The 22,940-nt window shown below is 38.5% G+C and overlaps 1 protein-coding gene across 1 annotated transcript in view; it reads right to left on the bottom strand.

The window, feature by feature from the left end:
* Window positions 1–6,974, bottom strand: part of LOC127621285 (chemokine-like protein TAFA-2) — a 126,465-nt gene extending 119,491 nt beyond the window's left edge. The window contains exon 1 of the mRNA XM_052094811.1: window positions 6,456–6,974. The gene's annotated coding sequence lies outside the window, so the exon portion shown is untranslated. The remainder of the gene's footprint in view (window positions 1–6,455) is intronic.
* Between the last annotated feature and the right edge of the window lie 15,966 nt (window positions 6,975–22,940).

Genomic DNA, 22,940 nt, shown 5'->3' with positions numbered 1-22,940 from the left:
ATGATACAATCTTACAAACTCAACATTTACAGGTTGATTAACCCTTAATTGCATGGGAATTTCACCAAACACTCTTACATACACTACTGTGCACAAGTCTTAAGATGGCACATAAGATGTTTCACAAAAACATTTGTCTTAAGATGGTTATTTATATATTCTACTTTAGTGTGTCAAAAGGAAATATAAATGTTAGACTCCCAAATGTTCCTTTTGCAAATAGAATACAAGAACAGGGAGCCCTGCAACAGATGGCATGGTCCTCACAGAGCCGCCCACTGAACATTGAGTCAGTCTGGGATTACATGAACAGACAGAAGTAATTGAGAAATAAATAAAAGAACTGTGGTGAATTCTCCGAGAAGCTTGGAACATCCTATCTGCCAGCAACCAATAAAAACTGTGTCCAGATGTAAGTAGGAGAATTGGTGCTATTTTGAAGGCAAAAGTGTAAAAGTATGACGTTAATTGATTATGAAAACTATGTATGTTATTATTTTTTTAAGAAATCCTCACATTGAAAGCTTTTCACAAGTACTTTTGCAAAGTACAAGTCTTTTGAGACCCGGCACGTATATCTATCACAAATGGATCTAAAACTTGCCCAGTTATTGTCAAATTTTCAAAGTATTCAAGACAATTAGAAAATAATACAAAAGAATATATAGTATTCATTACTTTCACAATGAAATGTCTTAGGACACAACTGGCTGTTAAACACGTATTAAACTGCACATAACACAAAATGAACACATAAGCTACGGTACACATAAAATACACATAATCCACACATAAGCTACCCAAGTATTTTGTCAGGCACTTATTGTGTCTAATTAGATGTACAATTTACATAATTTCAGCGGTAAACCCAAAATGATCCGCCGCGTTATGCAGAACGGACCACAAAACGGTGCCGCGATATGCAGAAAAGGACAGCGAACAGTCACAGGTGCCAAACACTTCAAAGCACCAAACAAGACATAAAGGACACATAACGGTAATCCATATGACTCAAGTTTTTTATCAATGTCTTCTGAAGCGGTACAAGTTTTTTGGTGAGAACTAGGGATGCTGTGATTACATGTTTTTTCTATTAACAGCGATTAAAAATGACACGGTTAATTTAACCGTAAGAATTTAGAATCCATGGTTAAAAAAAAACATGAAATGCTTTAATTAAACATAGAAAAAATATTAGATGTGATATATAAACATATCATATATAAAAAAAGTTTTTTGTTTTAAAAATCTATTTTGCTTGTGCCTGGGTGGTTAGGGCAGCTGTTGCTATGGTTACGGACGGTGGCCACGTGGTGCTTTAATGCCAGGTGTTGCAAACTGAAAATTAACTTTCAATTCATGTGAAACTGAAGCTTAAACACACGACTTCCAAAATATAACAGAGGAATTCGATATCCCAGGCACATATCCATCAAAAAAGCGACTTTAATTGGCTGTTTGGCAGCATTTAAATGACTGACTGAAGACGACGGATGTGAACCAAGCAGACAGAAGTCATAGAAAAATACACATCCAACAAATGGGACAGGATGCTCCACTAATCGTCCAACAACAAACTAGTAAGTTTAATATATTCAGCTGTGGTGATTTTAAAGTGATGAATTAAAGATGCCACTTTTTGTAATGTTTAAGCGAGTAAACTTAAAAAGTCGATATTATCCTCATTATTTAAAGGGCACCTATTATGGAATTTTGAAAATTACCTTTCATGTAGTGTGTAACATAGATTTAAGTGAACAAAAACATCCTGCAAAGTTTTATATATGAAAGTTCACTGTAAAAAAAGTTATTGTCTCTCAAAAGTAGGAGTCGACTCTGAATCAATTTAATGAATCGATTTTCCAATGAGTCATTTTCCTTTTCGTTGTGACGTCAAGACAAAAAATTATCAAATTGGCCGCGCCCACTCATTGCGCGAGCAGACACCAGGGAAAACTTGAAAACATCATGTCGACAACAAGACGCTGTGTTGATCGCTAACATAAATCAACTCAAATTCCTTCTCTGATTTAGATTTTTAAGCGGTGATGGGCGTTCCGTTTCCGACAATCTCTGCACAGAGTATACCAATCACAACTGACTGGGTCATCTGACCAATCACCGCAGATTAGCGTCACGCAAAGGAGGGGTTTGGAAAAATGAGTCGTTGAACGAATCATTTGGGAGTCGATGAGCGAATCAGGTAAACAAATGCATATAAGACAACAAAAGTGTTTTTTGTTATTGCATGCATGTAAAACTGTTGTTGGGGACTCCCAAGACAATATTAGGAACATTTTAAATGCCATAATAGGTGCCCTTTTGTTACGAATGAGGCAGCGAGGAGAGAGGATCTAAATGCAGGCTTCTTTATTTATTAAACAAACACAAAAGGAAAAACCCTCGATGGGGAAACAAACATAAACTAAGAACTCAGGCAGGGAAACACAGATCAGGCTTGACAACATTCAACGAACGACAAGGCGTGAACAAAAAGCAGGGCTTAAATAACCAGGGAGTGATGACTGAATTAGACACAGGTGAGAACAATGAACAAAATGGCAGTGGTGATGGCAGGTGGATTCTGGGAAGTGTAGTACATTTAACAATGACAAGTGAAACCCAGGGCAGACAACAAGGGAATCGTGACACCTTTAAAGCATTGCTTCTCTACAAATTCACCACATTCAACAATAAGTGTCAATTTTAGTCATGATCGGACTTTGAGGTTATTATGCATTGTCCAGAGGTTTATTTGTAAGGTGTTGTGGACAGTATTTTTGAGTCTGAAGCCGATTCTTTATGTTAACAACAGATTGCTTTAATAAACTGATGCAGAAGAAAAAACTGTTGGATGCCATGTGCACCTACAATAATCTTTCATTTAGCCTATGCACTTTTGAAGCACTCCAGTTACACTGAAGCTCATCACTGAGCTTGGGATGTGCATAAGTAGTTTTGTGCACTAGATTGGAGCATCTCTTATTACCTCCTATTTATATTTTTGTGTATTTAGCAGTTTTCATATTGTATAGCTGCCCTTAGCATCCACATATCCACAAACAATCGTCTGTGTTGGGTAAGCTACTCTAAAAAAAGTAATTGATTACTAATTACTAATTATATATTTTACAGTGTAATTAGATTACTGTACTAATTACTCTGAAAAGTAATTGCATTATTTATTACTATTTACATTTTAAAACCCATATCAGCCTCGACCAGATGAACAATACAAGGACAGACTTGAAACAACTTTTAATTCTTTCAAATAAATCATATAAAATCTAATTAATTATTCATTAACTGGCCAAAGAATTTAAGGGTCAGCGTTAAATTATAAACAAAAACTTGAACATCAAAAGTTAAATTTTGTTTTTAAATTCACTATAATTTTATATAGAATTGTTCTATAGTCTATACAGTATTTGATGCAATTACATCAAAACAACAGTAATTAAATTACTAAAAAATGAAGAGAAATCCCTTACTTTACTTTTTTCAAGGAAAAATAATTTAATTACAGTAATGCATTACACCCAACACTGACAATCTTTAAGCTTGTTTGACTAGAGAAACGGCAGCAGTATGAGCTATGGGAATTACTCCCATACTGTACAAACAATGACAAACATAATTACACAGTGGTCCTTTGTGAATGCTTTGATGAATTATTCACTGCACACTACATAAATTAGAGACACTGAATGAACAGGGTCTGGTCAGCTGACTACAATTGAATCATTTTAAGTGAAACCCAAACCAGCTGCAGAAACCCGAGATTCCACGTCTGACCCAGACATCAGCCATCCCAACAAGTAACACAGTTATTTGTCACAGTTAATAGGCTGTGAAAACACACACACTCATGCAGCCAAACATCATTTTAAACATGCATACACATGGAGTTTTTGTGTAGGATGTTGGTAATGAGCTTAAAAATTTGGTTAAGCTGCTAGTCGATAAGCACCGACTAGCAGCTTAAACAAAGCCATTAGCATCACAAACAAATCATCATTTAAACATTAACCTTTTCATGAATAGGGTTTAAATTCCTCTGCAGTGCCCCCTGGAGTGAGTTATTTTTGCACATGCCACTGCACAGCCAGTAGAGGGGGGCAGAATGTAGATGATTATTATTATTTTTTTTATTTACATTTTTGATTTCTTGTCATAAATAAAAAAAAACTGTATATAATATTAGTAAAAATGTGAATGCATGGATTGTCTACTGTATTGTATTTGTTTTATTTACTTAGTTTTTATAGCTGTAAAAAAACAAATGAACAAATAATTTCTGCAGTCTGGTTTGCATATATGCACTGTTTGACTTTGAAAACCCAACACGTGTGTGTGTGTGTGTGTGTGTGTGTGTGTGTGTGTGTGTGTGTGTGTGTGTGTGTGTGTGTGTGTGTGTGTGTGCAGGGCTGTAGCTAGTGGGGTGAAATGTGGTAGCGATTCTAGGGCCTCACAGGTCCAGAAGGGCCCCACAACAAATTCTAAACTGTATTTTTTTATAGGAAGGAGCCCAGAGCAATATTCAGTCAGGGAGGCCAGAATACCTTGCTACGGCCCTGTCTGTGTGTGTGTGTGTGTGGGCAGGTTTAAGTGGTTTATGAGGACTTTCTTTTAGGTTACAAACTGGTTAAAACAAGGGTATTATGCCATAAATGTGGTTTATGGGACCATTTCTTGTGACCCATTATTCAACACGCTAAAAAACATAATAAACCATGTATTATTGAAAATGTGAAAATGTAAAAATGCAAAAAAAATTGTGAGGGTTAGGTTTAGGGGTTGTGTTAGGTTTAGGGGATAGAATCTATAGTTTGTACAGTATAAAAATCATTATGTCTATGGAAAGTCCTCATAATGATAGCTGCACCAACATACAAGTAGCATACAAGTTTTAAACTGTTATCGTGGTGCTTTTGTGATAGTTTGGCTGTCTTTTCCAGAAACCAAACATATATGCAGGTAAAGAATGTTTGAGTAGCTGTTTGTGTGAATGAAAACTGCATATCTAACCTAATAATAAGCACATGTGGCTGCGTGCATGGGAAGATCGCGTTTAGATATTATTGCTGTGAATATACAAGCTGTGAACTGTTATCGTGGTACTTTGGTGACAATTAGGCTGTTTGTTACATAAAATAAACATATCATGTGCTTGAAAAGACAGTTTGAGTAGCTGTTTGTTTGTCGAATGACAACCGCTACTAATGTAAACAATGGCACCACGCATTGGAGGAAGATCACATTTGATGTATTGACTGTACATATAATAGCTGTACACTTTTCATTGTTGTACTTTAGTGATGACTTGGATGTATGCATATAAAATAAACATAACTCATGCTACAAAAGACTGTATGAGTACCGGTTTTATTGATATTGCACGTTCAACCATTTACATTTTCAACAGCAACAACTTTAAGAAGCACCCAGTGACTGAAATGAGAGTCAGTAAAGTGAGGCCTGTGCCACATGCACTGCTGTGGTTCAACCACTTGCTCAGATACAAGACCAGTCCACAACAGAGCAAAATCAAATAAACTACTACATTCAGCAGTGATTCAGAAAGGATTATTTCAGCAGCCAGTCTCAGTACAGCATCTGTGTGTTCCTAAACCTTGCGCTCCCGACAACATCCTCACTCGTAGGGAACACATAACCAGTTCTGTTAGGAGAATAAACGCATACTGTGGCCTGAAATGAGTGATATCACTCAACCACATCAGCCAAGGCAATGCAATTACTGAGGAAATTAAAGTTCCATATAGAAAACTATATGGCCATATTCTGCAGTATTGCATTTTTCCTGCCATTCATCTCTCTCCTTAAGGGATGCAGAGAATTTATAAAAAAAAATAAACATTATCTCATTTTCGTGCAATATACAACCAGAACATAAAAAATACAGCGAAAATTGTCAAGTTACTAGTATTCGTGAAGCACGCGCAATATACTTGAGCACGTGGGATTTGTGCTGATGACTATGTGGACGCGTGACGGCGCATATTGAATGTATCTTGCGCGTGCCAGGCACCATGCAACGTGAACCGGGACCGGAGACCTTCAGCCCAGGCTAAGCTGATTTACCGGAGGGAGCCTGACTTTTACATCATATACCGTGAATGCGGAAAAGAAAACGAAATGCACCGTACACTCACGCGCACAGATATACACTGCCATTTAGCCTACTTTATATTATTTTTCATTATATGTATATTCAGAATATGACTCACTGATTAATAGCTTTAATTTTATTCCCGCTGCTTTACTCATACATTTTTGTAATCTAAAGTTTTTTATTAGACATGCTGACACATTATGAACCTAAAAAAAAACATCTTATCCTTCTTTGTGGGGATTCTATGATGTGAAAAAGTTAATTTAAGAAAATGTGCATGCACAGTTAGTGTAGACTCTTACAAATGGTAAAAGCGGCATACCTGTTGGTGCGGTGGTCCAGGTTATAGCCGAGCAGAGAGGGGTCTCATTGCCATTCCATTATATTAGTTATTCCTTCCAAGAACCGAAGAGGATTCAACAATCCGAACCAAATATAACCCCCCTATTTTCTACCCCTGCAGAGAGAGAGTTGGTAAACCTCAAATGCAGATAAGACAATTCCAATCCTCTAAAAGCGCTCGATGTACCCGGAGGGCGTCCGGGTGCAAGGCGACGCAAAGTTCCTCTCTTGCTGCGTCTCTCAGATCTTCATCTCAACTCAACGGAGAGCGGCATGAAACTTCACATCAGCGCTTGCGCTTCTAGTTTAAAATCATACAGAGGGTTGTAACTAAGCCACCACCCCACATCTTATCCTATTCGGCTTTTTTTCAAGCGGTGGAAGGATGGACACCGAAACGGCGCGTGCTCTGCGCAGGTACTGCCGGTGCTGAAGGCAAACGTCTGGAGCGCTCTGCTGCGCTGACTCGATCCGAGCGTGCTCTCCAGGGATGCCAGAGTAACCCAAAGCACAGTGAATCAGCGCCACTCAGTGGCCTCTATGACAGCTGACGTGCCGCTTTTAAAGAGGCGCATCACTGCTTTATTGATTCCATCGGCAGCTGTTGCACCAAGGTGCACGGGCTTCTGTGTCGGTATTCAATTCAATTATTTCTGAAGTGATTGATGTTGAATCGAGTAATATTTCAGCTAAATGAACCTATATCAGTAGATGAAGAAGGAACACGATTGTCTCCTTTGGTCTGAGTAGAGCTCATAGCTGATGCAGTATAGAAGTCATAAATAATTATATATATACAGTACATGTTATACTTCTTACGTGATTAATAATGCTTGGGAGTGAATGTTTAGAAAGATAAGAAGAGAGAGATAGATGAAGGAAAAGAGAATGAGTGAGTGATACAAATGGGGAGGGGTAAAGAGAGAGAGAGAGGAAGGAGGGAAGCAGAATACTTGATAGTAGAAGATGATATAGAGAGAAACACTAAGAGAGAGAGAGAGATGAGAGAGAGAGAGAGCAGAAAGAAGGACAGGGAAAGAGATGGACAGAGAGAAAGACGCTTGGCAGACATTGTTAAAAGCCTTTCAGATGGAATTTGCTGTTGTCGATACATTTGGCTCAAGTTTATTACACCCGAAAGTATCTAATGCTCTCCATTACACTTCAAAGTATAGCTTTTCAGGAGACATCTTACCAAGTCTTCATCTCCTTCCCTTTTTCATTTCCTTAGGCCTTGATAGAGTGTGAACCTTTGGTCTGATCTAAGATCAGTTGGTATAGTTCGCAGAAAGGCAGCTGGTCCCAGATCTGCATTGAAAATAAATGGTCTGGATCAGAATGGGGTTTTTAGTTAACCTATTCTGGTTTGTCACATAGGGCTACTGAGTTTGTCAGAAACTGGGTGGTGCCCAGATGAATATCCTGAGAGAGAGCAATAAGTGTCAGCCAATGAAAATTCTCTCATCATTCACTCAAACTCAGGTATTGAACATTGAGGGGGGGGGGGGCAAACCATTTTGGTGGTGAGGGTTCAAGGGTTTTGAGGTCACAAATTGTCCTCTTTGGTAATTTAAAATAGTAAAGGCACTGAATGCAATACTTTTCTGAATAATGGCTTAAAAAGCGATAAACCCCCCCCAAATATAATAATTTTTGGATTTAAAATATACATGTTTTATTTTAAGTTCACACAGTACAAGACTACCACAGGCTGTGTCAAAGGATGCGTCCTTTGAAAGCTGCAGTACAAATTCTTTTGTAAGCAGGTCGCATTTGAAGGCTGCATTCAGAGTGTCCTACTCCCTTTTCTGACAGGACACAGCCTTGATGATGTATGTGGCCGACAAATGCGACCTCAAACACAGCCTTCGCACAGACACATCAGGAATTTAGGTACACGAGCAGCATGCAGAACTGCCCTGTATTGTGCGGTTTCCCAAAATTTAACTAGAAAATCATGTCTGTGACGACATGGCCCCAATATTATCATTGGGCTTTTCCAGTGTTATTGGATGTATCATTTGCAGTAAAATCGTGAGACTAATTACTACTACTGTGTTGACTCATTTGTACAGTATGTATTTTCCCAAATCAGTCAGCAGGTAGAAAAAAGATTCAGAAAAAAACTATTATACACTATTATTTCTTTAGATAGGGATCATTATAAATAAAACTAAATTAAATTGACAAATTGAAAATTAAGTACAAATAAAACAAAATTAAAATTAGAAATAATAATAACCTTGCTTGTAATGACTAATGCAGCTTTCACTTTCTTTAGTCTATGTTTGAGGAGAAAAAGCAACAAATAATTGAAATGACAACAGAACACAATAAAGGACAGTTTTGTCTTCATAAACCTAAAGCATATGCTTTCATTCTGAAACCACTTTGAAGTCTGTTCATCAAGATACTAATCATAAAATGTATATATGAAATGCAACAGACGTGTTTCTGTTATATTGACAAACCCTTTTTCTTAGTTGTGAAGTTTAAAATAAGCTCAAAATATTGATGTTTAGTTTGTTTACAATTTAAATTCAGGTTCATGATCAGATTCCTTTGGACTCGACTCAGATTCGGTCTGTTATGGACTCTGTCTTGAGTCTGACTCTGCCCTTTTTGGACAGCACCGCTGTGTCTTCTCTTTACTGTTGTACATGAAACTGGTGTTGAGCAGGTAGACAGCTGAGGTTGTGAGGCATGTATTTCTCAAACTACAGACTCTGCTGTACTTATCCTCTTGTTTACTTTTACATCTGGCCTACCACATCTCTTTCTGTCCTTGTTAGAGGCAGTTGTCCTTTGTCTTTGAAGACTGTAGTGTTCACCTTTGTATGAAATCTTAATTTTTGTTTTTGGCAATTTCAAGTATTGTATAGCCTTCATTCTTCAAAACAATGATTGACTGATGAGTTTCTTTAGAAAGGTTCTTTTTGCCATTTTTGACCTTAAGACATGCCAGTCTATTGCATACTGTGGCAACTTAAAAACAAACACAAAGACAATGTAAAGCTTCATTTAACAAACCAAATACCTTTCAGCATTGTTTGATATAATGGCAAGTGATTTTCTAGAACCAAATTAGCAATTTAGCATGATTACTCAAGGATAAGGTGTTGGAGTGATGGCTGCTGGACATGGGGCCTGTCTAGATTTGATAAAAAATTACTTTTTTCAAATAGTGATGGTGCTGTTTTTTACATCAACAATGTCCTGACTATACTTTGTGATCAGTTGAATTTCCTCAATTTCCTTCCGAAACAGCAAAATCTGTACATTATTCCAAACTTTTGGCTTCCAGTATATATATATATATATATATATATATATATATATATATATATAGATAGATATATATAGATAGATATATATATATATAAAGATTAAACATTTAGTGACTCGACTCTGACTCATGACAAAAGACTCAAGACTTGGACTCCAGTGTTAAAGACTCTAGACTTTACTCTGACTTCAGATGAAAAACTCATGAACATATCTGGTAGATACCTTATATAATTAGCATATTTTATAAAACAGACTGTGTGTGTGAGTGTGTGTGTGTGTGTGTGTGTGTGAGTGTGTGCGTGTGTGCGCACAGTCCAGCCCTGGACACACCACTTTAGCGCTTCTGTAACTCAGCCAAATCTGTGTCTAACAAGGGAAGAAGGAAAGGAGAAAGACATAAGAGAAAGAAAGATGGAGAGAGAAGTTCTGGTCTTGGATCTGCTTCTCGTATAAATAACTCAAACAATGATGTTGTAAAAACATGCCTCAGTGCCACACTTCTATGTCTTATTATTACACTTTATTCTGCAGAGTAGTCGTATGTATGTATGTATGTTCAGTATGTGCAAAGTGTGAGATGGACAGAATCATGTGCTAAAGTTGACAATTTAAAACTGTCTTAAGTTCATGCTTTACTGCTGCATTTTTTGGCTTCAGTATGCCAAGATGTGATAAGGAGGGCAGCGGTAATGCTGAAATTTCACAGATCGAAGTGCAACTCACAGATCAGACAGGTGTGTATGTGAGGTTTCATGTTGTGTTTAAGATGCTGTGAAGAGCTTCCTCTCCTATAGAAAGCCATTTAGCGTTTACTCATTCGCAGGATATGAATTATTGATATCAACAATTCAATTTTACTAGTTAAAAAACTCATGCTTGTTTTAAAGAATGCAATTTTCACTAGTGGAAATGGCAATTGTTGATATCAGTAATTATATTTCCACTAGTAAAAACGTGAATTCTTAATATAAAAAATGACATCACTCACAGAAATTACATTCTTGATATCAAAAATGGAATTTCAACTAGTAAAAATCATAATTTTTTATATCAATAATTTAATTTTCACTAGTAAAGTTTCACACCAATATCTCATTCACTCTTATTCAAAATGCAATTATTGATTTCAAAAATTACCATTACCAAATTGTCATTTTGTGGCAATTTTCTGTTCACTATATATGACTTTACATGTAAGAAATTTGTAAAAATGGACATGCAAATTCATTTTCTGTTTACATTTACACATTTACGCTACAAAAATAAATGTACTGCATACATACAAATTTGCACATCCTTTTTCTGCATACTAAAGTATTTACTTTTCCCAGTAAACTTTCACTTACTGTTGAAATCAGTGGAATCAGTATCTAAAAAGCTCAATGTGATACACAACAGCATTCAGCAAGACAAAACTGACATTCTTGTATAGTACAGTAAGTAACAAAAAAGTAAAAAAAAAAAAAAAATCATTTGTAGCCTATATAACAAACATTTCCAGGGTTGACTGCCATGGTGAAAAAACATCTAAACATTTTGACTAGTACGGCTCACATGACAAAGACACTTTTCATTTAGGTAGCATTGGCCAGTTTACTGACAAAATAACTAGTTTTTGAAGCATGACTTAAATATTTTGGGTGAGTTACTACATTTTGCAGACATGCAATAGAGTTGTGATGTCCCATAAAACAATTGTGTCAATTGCACTTATTTAGAGAATTTTAAGGCTGTTTCAAATCATTAGCCAAAGCGATTGAGAAAAAACTGTAATAAATGTAATGCCGAATTGAATTATGGGAGTAGGCCAACAGAAATAAACTAAAACCTTCATGAATGCTGCAATATGCTGCTCATTATTCATAAATAAGGGTTGTTGTGCAGACGGAGTTACAGCCGTTTGTCCGAATAATTAGTCTTAGCTATAGTTTGATTGTTTTAAATGAGCGTTTAAAATTGACATTGCTCTTTCATGCTTTTTGACATGAAACCAGTAACAAAAGAATCACTCTGCGCTAAACGCCTCCCACCTGCTGCTGTCCCTAAGAAAAAATCTTCTTTCCTGCTAGACGCCAAAATCGTAGAGGAATGGGTGTTACAATAGCGCATAATAACATAAATGAATGTACTAGAATGCTAATATTGTACTTCTGTGTGTTATTGTATGGTAATAAAGTGCAAGAAGACAGCGTAAAGAAATTATAATATTGGGCGCACCCTTTCATCCAAAATGAGACTTGCATTTAATTAACATTTATGAAATACATTAATTTAACATTAATTATCAGTTATTTTTATGGAATCCATTAACTAAGCTTCAGATGGGGGTTCTTCTTATATGCTAAATGTTGCTATCAGGTTCACTGAAAAAGTAATGTATGTAGGCCTATGCACTTTTCAAATGATCCGATTGCACATTTATTTAACTTCAAAGCCGATTGATAGGTAGAACTTTCACCATACACTCAAAAAACTTATACGCATTTTAATTTCATAACAAAATTCCATCAAATTACAGTTAGAAACCTTTAACAATATTAGCTTAAGATCATTCAATTATTGTGTTATGAAATTTAATGTAGGCTATTGTGTTATGTTGGAAATTATTTTATTAGGAACAACACCTAGGTGTACCATCTCGTTTTCAAGGGGGTCCTTATGTAAATTGACTATGTTTCCATCCAACTGTTTGATGCGCATTTTGAAAACGTGCATAAGAAATCCTGAATGGAAACGCTTGATATGCAAATAAACATAGCATCATAATTCTCATTAAATTGAATGCGCTAGCAGGAGGTGGATTTTCTAGAGTTTCACATTAGTTAAAATGCACATCAAGGTGACGGAAACAGTTTATTCGAATAATGATGATGTGTTTTGACCATTTGTGCACATAAAGTGCGATGGCATTGGGCTCATTGGTTTTTATGGGTGTGCGATAGCTTGATGTGACTGGCCAACGAAAGGTCCGACCTTGGCACACAATTCTTCCAATGTACCAATTGTTGACATTTGGAAGTTTAAACTCGCATAGTCATTTTGAGCGCGGACGCGTGCAGGTAGCCTATAAATTGAGGTGCTGGCGTATGGGCATATCAGCCATTTCAGCCCTCATTCTAAGAGATATTACACTCATTCTTTGACAGCATTTGATAAAACGATGTCCAACACTACAAATAACTCTCTCCGAAGCAACAGGCTCCATCATGACAAGGTGGGCTCTCTCAAGATCAGGGATTACCAACCAGGGGCCCTTGACTACCCAGGGGCCTGGGCTTTAAGGTTGCGTAATCCAGTTTGGGGACAATCCAGTTTGGTAAACGACCAGAATTAGCAATTCTCTTTTACCCTAGCGTATTGTTCCATACCTTTCATTTTTGAATATTCATAAGGTGCGTAAGGAACTCGTAAGCACTCCTCATTACTATGCACATATCCAAAAAGGAATTTATGATATCTAAAATGACCATGTTCACTAGTAAAAATAAAATTTTAACATGTTACAATTTCTTTTTAACACGTAAGAATTCAGTTACAGATATCAAGATTGATGGTTTTTACAAGTTGAAATAAATTTTTTGATATCAAGAATGTGTTTCCACATGTGATGACGTCATTGTTGATATCAAGAATTAGCATTTTAACTAGTGAAAACAAAAATTTTGATATCAAACATTCATATCCTACATGTCTATAAAAGTTAAAAGGGTGCCAAAACTATGCAAAGGTAATTACATATATCAACAATTCAGTTTTCACTAATTAATATGCTAATTCTTGATATAAAGAATGTACTTCTTACTAGTAAGAAAATAATTGTTGATATGTGAAATTGGACTTTTAACTAGTAAGAAACAAATTTTGGATATCAATAATTGAGTTTTGAATAGAAGTGAATGGCATATCGGTGTGAATCTTTACTAGTAAAAATGTAATTATAGATATAAAAAATTTGGGTATCAAGAATGTGATTTCTGCAAATGATGGTGCCATTTTTTTATATCAAGAATTAACATTTTTACTAGTGGAAATTCAATTAAAGATATCAAGAATTATGTTTATTATTCTTTTTACTTTTAATATCTAGAATGTGATTTAATCATATCAAGAATTCCCATTTTTACTAGTGGAAATGTAATTATTGATATCAACATTTGGCATTTCCACAAGTGAAAATTACATTCTTGATATCAAAAATTAGAATTTTAGCTAGTTTAAATGGGTTTGCTGATATCAACAATTCATATCCTGTGAATGAATAAAAGCTAAAACGGCTTGCCATACCGCTCCACTATTTTCAGTTCTGTATCTAAGCAGGTCCTGACAGTGAAAGGCAGATATTAATACAAGTTAAGCACAATCAACAGCATGTGTGGCATAATGTTGATAACCACAAAATATAATTTCGACCCTAAATAAATAAATAACCCAAAGACTTACAATAAAAGTAAAAACAGCATACATGTTGTTACTGAGTAATTTATGTGTTTTAACAACAACAAAAAACCTGCCAACAACCCTTCCAGATTAAACTAAAATGAACCTGTACCAGAATCATGGGAAGACAAGACTATGAAGAAGGGAAGGAATGGTTCATGACTGAAGCATACCACAGCACCTGTGAAACATGGCAGAGGCAGTGTTAAGGCCATAGTACACTTTGGTTGTCCGCATTGCGGATTGCTCCGCGCACAGTAGCCTATGTGTGAAGCAAATTGAGTCATCAGCACAGCCACATGGCTTGATAAAACATGCTGTAATTCCTAAACAGTTCACTAAATTTGGATATTAATAACTTTAAATTAAATCTGACAGTCTGCACTTCAATCATTCATTGATTAATTTCAAATCAATTGTGGTGGTGTACAGAGCCAAAATTATGAAAAGTATCTCACTGTCCAATTACTTGTGGAGGGTACTATATTTAGGCCTTCTTGGGTCTCATTTCGATCTTCTAGGGGGTTTGGAGTAACCCCCACTATAGAAGAACGGGGACACACAACAGGACCCAATCTCAGCTGTAGATACAATCAAATGAATTCTATGAAGAAAAACATCCTCTTATATCTAATTTGTGTGATCCAGCGGAGGTTACACAGCTCAGAGTCACGATCGCTTATCAAAGTGATGTACTTCAGGTATTTCAAGAACAACTTGTGAATCTCCGAGCCGCAAACAAACATTTGACACAATATATCCAGTCGATGCCTTCCCCACGCCCTAACACGGTAAGACTGGCACTGAGGCAATGTTCAGTTTATTTCACTCACCAACCTGACTCCTTTAATCAAGATACAGCTAAATGTGCTTTAATGATGACTTTGCTTACTGGAAAAGCATTGGAGTGGGCTTCAGCTGTTTGGGATAGTGATGAACAAATTCACAGTTCTTACACATATTTCTCACAACAAATTAAGGAAGTTTTTGAATACCATGTATTCCAAATCACTGCAGTAGATAATGCACCCATAGGCACAGTTACGATAACCCATTAAACTATCCCTATTAGGATTCAATTAGGACTTTACCACATCAAGACCATAACCCTCTATGTCATCACCTCTCCTCACCACCCCATTATACTAGGATACCCATGGCTATCACTCCATGATCCATTGATCTCCTGGAGAATAGGGGAATTGCTGCATTGGTCACCATTCTGTCAAAAGCATTGTCTGACCACTAAATTAATAGTACCATGCCTGACCACAAGAGTGGAGAGCCCCCAGTCTAACATCCACCCTCACATCCCCAAGGAATATTCTGAATTCATAGAGGTATTTAGCAAAGACAAAGCCACCCAACTGCCACCCCACAGACCTTGGGATTGTGCCATAGACTTGCTACCAGGTTCATCTCCCCCTAGAGGCAAGGCTTATCTTCTATCACTCCCTGAAACACAGGCAATGGAGGATTACATAGAGAAGGCACTAGCATCAGACTTCATCCGTCCCTCTACGTCACCAGCCGTGTATAGATTACAGATCTTTGAATGCTATCACAGTCAAATACTGCCATCCCCTGCCATTAGTCCCATCTGCCCTAGAACAACTAAGAGAAGCCAAGATCTTTACTAAGTTGGATCTCAGAAGTGCCTACAACTTGGTCTGCATCAAGGAAGGGGATGAGTGGAAGACTGCATTTATTACCACTAGGGGGCACTATGAGTACTTAGTCATGCCTTATGGCCTCGCCAATGCACCTTCAGTTTTCCAGTCATTTGTCAATGACATTTTCAGAGATCTTCTCAACAGCTGTGTAATTGTTTACATTGATGATATCCTTGTTTACTCTAAGACCAGGGAGGAACATATACAGCAAGTCAAGACAGTGCTCAACCGTCTACTCCATCATCAGCTCTACGTGAAAGCAGAAAAATGTGAGATTCACACCACAACCGCAACCTTCTTAGGTTATAACATCAGCCACAAGGGAGCAGAAATGGATGAGTTCAAAATCAAGGCAGTCACTGAGTGGCCATCCCCCACAACCGTCAAGGAATTACAACGATTTCTTGGGTTTGCCAACTTTTACAGGTGGTTTATAAGGAACTACAGCATTGTTGCAGCCCCTCTCACTGCAATACTGGAAGCGGAGGAATTGGTCTTCGAACGCGAGGGGAGAAGGGTTCCTAGCCGACCGCCTGGAGCGGTCAGGGCCACTGCCAGGGGCGGAAGAGACCCCTACCAGCTGCTTAAACGTGGCGGAGTCTGAGAGCACCAACCGCGAGCGGGGAGGGGCTCACTGCCAACAGCCTGGAGGGGGAGAACCGTTGCCAGGGGCGGGGGAGACCCCTTCTGTTCCCTGAGAACTCGGCGGGCATTCCGTCCGCCAGGGGCCGGAGGCCTGCCTCTGATCCGCCCGGGGAAGAGCGACTGTGTCGACCGTAAGAGGGTGGAGGAGTGGCCGAGTACCAAGCTACAGCGTATCGGAGAACCTGAGAGAACAAGGGAGGAATGTGACAAGGTGGAGGGGCGGCCTGGGTAGCTCAGCGGGTAAAGATGCTGACTACCACCCCTAGAGTTCGCGAGTTTGAATCCAGGGCATACTGAGTGACTCCAGCCAGGTCTCCTAAGCAACCAAATTGGCCATGTTGCTAGGGAGGGTTGAGTCCATGGTTCACTCTCGGTGTGGTTCCTTCTCGGTAGGGCATGTGGTGAGTTGTGCCTGGATTCCGTGGTGGATGGCGTGAAGCCTCCACACAATATGTCTCGGCGGTAACATTCTCAATAAACCACGTGATAAGATGCGTGGGTTGACGGTCTCAGACACAGAAGCAACTGAGATTCGTCCTCCGCCACCCGGATTGAGGCGAGTCACTACACCACCATGAGGACTTAGAGCGCATTGGGAATTGGGCATTCGAAAAAGGGGAGAAAAAAAATAAATAAAATAATAATAAATATAAACTGATACAGCTAATGTTTATCTTTCCATAAAATGTGCTAAATTTTGATGTCAGACATTTTATAGTCCAAGAAGAGAAAGTTGTCATGGCCAAACCCCAAAACATTTGCTATCTCTGAAAAACTGGTGTCTACTTTAAGATATTCTCAGATGTACAACTATACATTGTATGTGTGGTCTTAGAGAAAAAGAAAAACCAAAATCTCCTCTAGGGATGTGCGAGACTAGTCGACTAAACGGTTCTGATGCTGCTGATCTACACTGGAATTACTAGTTGGTTCATATATTTCCCCATTAAACTGTTCAACATTTTTACACATTTACATTTGGCTTTATATTTTCATAGACGCTGCTCTTAAATTAATGTCATATTAATGTTACACATTTGAAATATAAATAATAATACAAATGTTACTGAAAAAAGTTGATACAAAGTTGCATTTTACCTACTTCTTACCTCCCTCACTCGCATTGCGCGCAGGAAAATGTCCTCTTGTTAGACAAGCAAACTCAGCAAAGATAAGAAGTTATGAAAACACTTCAGTGGTGATGCAGGAAGCAATTGGCTTGAAAGTCAGATGTTCTATTTTGTTCTTAATGACAACCAGAGGCAGTGCTTCATACTGGATATTATCTCTCTTCACTCATGCTCAGGTCGAGTCTAATATCAACAAAGTCACCTTGACCCAGGATGACACAGGGTCCTCCCCTATTTAACCCTGTGACTTCCAACAAACAGTCCATATAATCTTCTCACATACGTGCAAGGATTTAAGAAAAATGTTGGATTTCATCCTTCAAAGCCTTGTAACAAACATTTTCTTGGAGTCACGTGGTAAACATGTCCTCCAGATGCTGCAGAGTATTGCAAGCTGAATTAATTGGAAACAACTTGCCTATGGTTAGTAACTAAACTAATTACAATAATGCCATAATTTGTTTTATAGAAATAATTTTATAGAAATCTAACCACGGTAGTGAAGGAGATCCATGCTTCCATATGCTTACTATGGTGTTGTAACAAATACCACTGTGAAAACTATAAAAATAAATAAATACATTTACATTTTCATAAGGGAAAATGCACAATACACAATTTTTTGGATGAAATAGAAATGTGTAAATCCTAAAAGAAAATAGGCTAAAATATTTTTGTAAAGAAAATATAACTGGTTTTGTTTGCCTTCAGAAATTCCAAGAGATGACTCATTTGATTTAATAAGAACCTGATGAAATGAGTTCCAACTCAGTCACACTTAGAATAATTTAGTCACATAAATTAGGTGTTAACATTTTACTTTTAATCGATTGTAACAGGGTTCATTTTTTGAAAGAGTCATTGGGGTCACCGGCAGCAGGGAAATCCCCCAGGAATGGTGAGCCGGCTTTGGCGGTACCTTTCCTCGCCTCCAGGGTAACGGGACAGGCTGCATAACAGGGACAGAGTGAGTGAGAAGAGCAGGGGGAACCCCTGCCGTTCTTTCTAGCAGACGCCGGACCAGCTGTTCCAGCACCATGAGATTGATGACTCCCTCAGTGTTGTGGTCTTCAGCCAGCAGCCACTATCAGCAGGTGTCACGGAGCTGATGTATGAAGGCAAATGGGCGGCCACGAGTATCCATTATAATCGAATGGAGGTGCTGTCAGAGCTGTTCGGGGCTTTGACCAACCCACTGCAAGATGGACTTCTTCAGGTCGTCATATATCAGGATACTCACTACCGGTAGTTGTTGCGGAGCGAGCTGGGCTTCCCTGGACAACGGTGGGATGAGACGGAGCACCCATTGAGCATGCGGCCAGCTCGAGGTCTTGGCCTTCCTCTCAAAGATGTCTAGAAATGCCTCTGGATCACCTTCTGCCCCATTTTCATGAGGGTGTCCAGAGGCTGCTGTGTCCGGGGTCACTGCCGGGTCTTTCTCCTGGTGCAGTAAGGTCTGGATTGCCTGCTGGTCCTCTGCTTGAGCCCGTAGAACCTCCTGGAATCAGCAATCCTGGTCTTGTTGCAGCTCAAGCAGAGCTTGATGTTGAGCATGGTGCATACTGGCAAGGGACTTGATGACTTCCGCCAATGGTGAGGACTCTTGGAGAACATATGTTTCCTCCAAGATCCTGGGTTTTGGCACCAGTGTAACAGGGTTCGGGAAAGGAGGAGGCAGGAACCAGATCAACACTCAAAAAGACTTTAATTATAACATAACATCAAACTGGAACATAATAACAGACGTCGACCACAAACACACACACACACACACAGCTCTGTGTGTCTCTCTCTCTCTCTCTTCCAGCACTCCCGACTCCTCCTCTTATCTCTCTTCCGCTGATTGGGCCGCTCAGCACCAGGCATGCACACTCACAGCCCGGCTACGCCCTCCTCCTTGTCACATAGATGTTATAGATAACCTTACTGTCATTGATACCAGTAAATTTACATTTACATCCAACTCAAAATCAGTGCTGTAATGTAGAATGAGCATTTAAGTGGGACAAAATATGCCATATTATTGGTGTTTTCACTTATTTTTGAAATATAATAACTGGCACTTTAATTATTAGTTTCTGTCTTCGCATTTTAATTTTATAGGCCCCAGATGTAGCCCTCCATCTGCTTAAATTTAAGAAACATATTCTCAGTCTCACATTTTTGAAACGTAAGTCTGCTGAATTTAACAAATCTTTAAAATTAAGCAATGCATCGAAGTTGCATCGAGCAAATTAAGCAAATAATAAAAATATTGAGTTTTATGTTTTTTTTTTTGTTTTTTTTTGGTAATACAAAAAATGTTGAGATCCACAGCCAGCTGATTTGCCTTGATATTGAATATGTTGCCAAAAATAAATAAATATTTCAAATATATCTGAACGTCTAAAATCAATTAAAAGCCTCAGTCTCTCTCTCTCTTTCACGCATGCATACATATACTGCATGGGTGCGTTTGGACTAAACATCACCTTATGTTGACCGAATTATTTGTGTTTTATAAACCTTGATGTACCCACAGACCATATTCTTCTGGAGCTAATAAAGTCCTGAATTAACATTATACTGATTTAATAACAAACACTGGGTTCAATTAGGGTTCACGATCAAAGCACATACTTATTATCTACTAAAAGAGAGAAGCCTAATTTTTTGAGCAACTAGAAGTGGTATCATTTCGAAACTTTACATATATATCAACAAATTAATTGGGTTATAAAATTAGCTCGTTTTTGTTTTTTGGTCCTTGAACCATTTTTAGTCCCATATTCTAACTATGCATGATTAAACAGTCAGTTGCAAATGTATAATTCACATTTGTCCCTGCTGTTTCCCTATCAGAACAAACCGCCCAACCAATTTTGAGTCGTGACTCACCAGTTGAGGACTATTGATCTCGAAAACACATGATGGCCATGGGCTCTAGGGCCACTCCTAGCCATTTTATGAACATTTAAAAAAAAAAAGCAATTTGGGAGAAAACTGATATACTTCCCCTATTGTTTTGTTTCTGTAAAAATGCACATGCACACACACAAACAGCAGTTATATCTTATCAGAGCTGTGTGTGGTAGTGGCAAGTATATATGAGTTCTTTTAGAAAGGCATGATGTGATGTTGTCATGCTCAGACGGATCTACATCACCATTTGCTTGTCAACATAAACAGTGGATCTGACACACACACGCACACACACACACACACACACACACACACACACACAAACAAGCACTGTGATTCTCTGCTGACACATTGGAGTTTCATCTGTTTCTTTAATGTCACAGATGTGATCTGGTGTCTGTGAGTGTGTGTGTGTGTGTGTGTGTGTGTGTGGTGGGGTGGGGGGGGTGCTACACTTATTTCTCTTTTTCTCAACCTCATCTCATTAGCAATATTCAAATGTTCCTGCTGACAATCACCATGTGCATGTCAAGATAAACCCCACTAAACATTCTGCACACACACACACATGCAGCCGTTATCCCCAGTAAAGTAAAAACAGTTTTATTGACCTCAGAAAGTGAGAGCATTTACAGAGGAGCATGTGTCAAGAAAGTGAGGATATTTATGAATATTGTAGTTTCTGTATTGTGGTGCTTTGGGCATCTGAGGCGGTTACACCGCAGTACATCACCCCAATATCCTTTCTCATCTTGTCTCTTATTCTCACATGTAAATACTATGATTTAACAAGGTTTGACAATTTGGAAGACATCTGAATTCTGAAAGTCTATCATTGTGACTGTATATGATGGCTCCTTGCCTTTATGCTGTAACAAACAGAAAATGATCTTTCTTTCCATTTATATGACTCATGTTGTTTGATATTCAACAAACCACCTCTGAAAACTAACATAATGACATTCTTACACAAACAGAGAGAAAGAGACAGATAGAGTGAGAGAGCTAGAGAGGGAGACTGGCACTGCTAAAATATCAGCATTAACATATGAAAGCTGCAGCTGTGTGTCTTTTTGTGTCTGTGGTGTGTACGATGGTTTGTTGCACATTGTGTAGTGATATTCCACTTTGGGCTGAACATGGCTGCTTATGAGTCACATTGAGCTAAAGGTGATGTCCCCCTGGACTCCTCAAAAGCTGGGCCGTCACACACACATATCAACATCCCCACGCCAACGTCTGCCTCACAAAAGGGCATTTGTGGAGGATAGACATTCATCAGCAAGCCAGGCATGTGTCCAATTATTCTGGCATCAGAATCATGTAATTCAAGCATTCCAGAGTCAGAAAGAGACTGGGGGGCAGATAGGGACTGGAGCTATGCTGCTGAAGTTCACTAGAAAGTGTCGGTATGGTGGGTTCTTTTTTTTTAAGTTGCTGAATAGAGGAGAGAACGGTTTTAGGTTAGCATTAGGGTGGATTTTTTTTTTTATGAACTTTTCTTTTAATTAAAGGTGATGTGTGTCATTTTGTCGCTGTTAACATTTCCGAGCTTAAAATGCAGAGCCAATTAAATGTAAGGCACATGTAGGTTGATTTCATCCAAAATTGTAACACTGTGGCTATTGGTTATTTTGGTTAATTGGTTCAAATGAAACATGTCATAAAATATGAGGTATATGCGTAAACTCTGAGTTGTGATTAGTAAAAGAGTACACTAATATGTCATACAAGTCTAAGTATTTCTACACATTATTCATGACAGGGTGCACTTCCATCCAATTACTGCGCTGCCTCTTGTATGAACTCGCATTACAGTGGAGAATTTAAAGTCACACGCAAGGTTTTGAAGACAGATTTCTATGTATGTGACAGTGGTTCCTGACCGGCACAATTTCAACAGCAGTTCCTGGCCCAGACATGAGAGCAGACTTTTACACAGAACTCTCTGCTGAGATCAGAAACACTCTCCAGAATGGACTGCAGTCGATAACCAGACTGAAGCAAACACGTTTGCTGGCCGTAGTGTTTCTTCTTATGCCCTCTCACCATTTTCGGGGTATGGGCTGCCAACAATAGATCACCAGAGGTTTCTGTCCTGGGCCATTCTTTCCTGATACAACTCCAGTTGTATCCCATCTTGGTGATATCTGCCTCAAGGTCACGTTGCCAGGTGTTCCTTGGACGGCCTTTCTTCTGCTTTTCTTGGGGGTTCCATCGCAAAGCCTGCCTAGGGATGTTGTTTGGTGGTTTGCGCAGGGTGTGCCCGATCCATCTCCATCTTCTCTTCAAGTACTGCTACTGTCAATTAAAATAAGCATAAAGCCCAATTTATACTCTGGACGAAGCAAAACTTTTTTTTCCCTGGACAAGCTAGAGCACCTTATGCGG

Source organism: Xyrauchen texanus, chromosome 27, assembly GCF_025860055.1.
Source record: "Xyrauchen texanus isolate HMW12.3.18 chromosome 27, RBS_HiC_50CHRs, whole genome shotgun sequence".
In the NCBI taxonomy this organism is placed as follows: domain Eukaryota; kingdom Metazoa; phylum Chordata; class Actinopteri; order Cypriniformes; family Catostomidae; genus Xyrauchen; species Xyrauchen texanus.
This window is presented reverse-complemented; position numbering and strand designations above follow the sequence as displayed.